The sequence below is a fragment of the Coregonus clupeaformis genome, unplaced genomic scaffold (assembly GCF_020615455.1).
Source record: "Coregonus clupeaformis isolate EN_2021a unplaced genomic scaffold, ASM2061545v1 scaf1712, whole genome shotgun sequence".
Classification (NCBI taxonomy): Eukaryota; Metazoa; Chordata; class Actinopteri; order Salmoniformes; family Salmonidae; genus Coregonus; species Coregonus clupeaformis.
The window spans coordinates 32656-35000 of NW_025535166.1; positions in this window are offsets into that span (position 1 = coordinate 32656).

Sequence of the window (2345 nt, forward strand, 5' to 3'; positions counted from 1 at the left end):
TTTCAGTTCCCAACTACGCGACTACTAGCTAGCCTGGTTAAACCAGACTGAATGCAGTGTTCTTTCAGTTCCCAACTACGCGACTACTAGCTAGCCTGGTTAAACCAGACTGAATGCAGTGTTCTTTCAGTTCCCAACTACGCGGCTACTAGCTAGCCTGGTTCAACCAGACTGAATGCAGTGTTCTTTCAGTTCCCAACTACGCGGCTACTAGCTAGCCTGGTTAAACCAGACTGAATGCAGTGTTCTTTCAGTTCCCAACTACGCGGCTACTAGCTAGCCTGGTTAAACCAGACTGAATGCAGTGTTCTTTCAGTTCTCAACTACGCGACTACTAGCTAGCCTGGTTAAACCAGACTGAATGCAGTGTTCTTTCAGTTCCCAACTACGTGACTACTAGCTAGCCTGGTTAAACCAGACTGAATGCAGTGTTCTTTCAGTTCCCAACTACGCGACTACTAGCTAGCCTGGATAAACCAGACTGAATGCAGTGTTCTTTCAGTTCTCAACTACGCGACTACTAGCTAGCCTGGTTAAACCAGACTGAATGCAGTGTTCTTTCCGTTCCCAACTACGCGACTACTAGCTAGCCTGGTTAAACCAGACTGAATGCAGTGTTCTTTCCGTTCCCAACTACACGACTAGATGGAAGGGGTTGAGTGGAGCTGAAGGTTGGGACTAAAAACAAACAAAATATAACTATTGTAAAATATACTGTGTCCGTAAAATGTATATAGTATGTATAAACTGGAAGTAGAAGCCTAAGCGTTGTTGTCCGTTAGTTTACTCCAATTAGGGAAGGGGTGGTGGGGTTAGGGGGAAATAATAATGCAACATTTATAAAATATATACAGTACCAGTCAAAATTTTGGACACACCTAGTGTATATATTTAAAATATATATATTTATTTAAAGAAAATATATATGGGGGATTGGAAATTAAGCAGACAATTACATTGATGGAAGCCACAATCTATCTGCAACATTAAAGCTGATCAAGCCCCTAAAACAAAAAAGGTTCAAAGAAAGAAATAGTACAGTATTATATAGAGCCACGATTGCATGGAACTCCCTTCCATCTCAAATGACTCAAGTGAACCTGGTTTCAAAACCCAGATAAAGCAACACCTCACGGCACAACGCCTCTCCCCCTATTTGAGCTAGATATTCTGTGTGTGTGTATTGATGTGGAGGCTACGTGTGACGTTTTAAATGTATGTAGTTCTGTCCTTGAGCTGTTCTTGTCTATTAATGTTCTGTATTACGTCATGTTTCATGTTTTGTGTGGACCCCAGGAAGAGTAGCTGCTGCTTTTGCAACAGCTAATGGGAATCATAATAAAACACCACAAAAACATAGTTTTTTCCTGAATAAAAATAATTCAAAAAAATAAAACATCGTTTTGTTGTTGCTCAAACCCCCGCCCGTCCGTGTGTTTAACTGACCCTGACATAGAACTAAATGAACTGCTAGAAATGATTGTATTTTCTGTGGGATAGAAGAACGTGTGAATTGTATTGACTATTCAATAAATACTGTTTATTCACAAAGCTAACTACAATACCACAAACCCATGTGGTTCAAACACCAGCTCAATGTAATGACGTAGACATTTTAAATTGCTTTCATTCTGATCGACAAAGCCTTACAACAACTAGGCCGAGTTCATATAGGCAGACATTAACATCCAAAATGCAAATCCAGCCATTTACCGGGTTAACCTGATGTAATAGATAACTAATCCAGCCATTTACCAGGTTAACCTGATGTAATAGATAACTAATCCAGTCATTTACCAGGTTAACCTGATGTAATAGATAACTAATCCAGTCATTTACCAGGTTAACCTGATGTAATAGAAAACTAATCCAGTCATTTACCAGGTTAACCTGATATAATAGATAACTAATCCAGTCATTTACCAGGTTAACCTGATGTAATAGATAACTAATCCAGTCATTTACCAGGTTAACCTGATATAATAGATAACTAATCCAGTCATTTACCAGGTTAACCTGATGTAATAGATAACTAATCCAGTCATTTACCAGGTTAACCTGATGTAATAGATAACTAATCCAGTCATTTACCAGGTTAACCTGATGTAATAGATAACTAATCCAGTCATTTACCAGGTTAACCTGATGTAATAGATAACTAATCCAGTCATTTACCAGGTTAACCTGATGTAATAGATAACTAATCCAGTCATTTACCAGGTTAACCTGATGTAATAGATAACTAATCCAGCCATTTACCAGGTTAACCTGATGTAATAGATAACTAATCCAGTCATTTACCAGGTTAACCTGATGTAATAGATAACTAATCCAGCCATTTACCA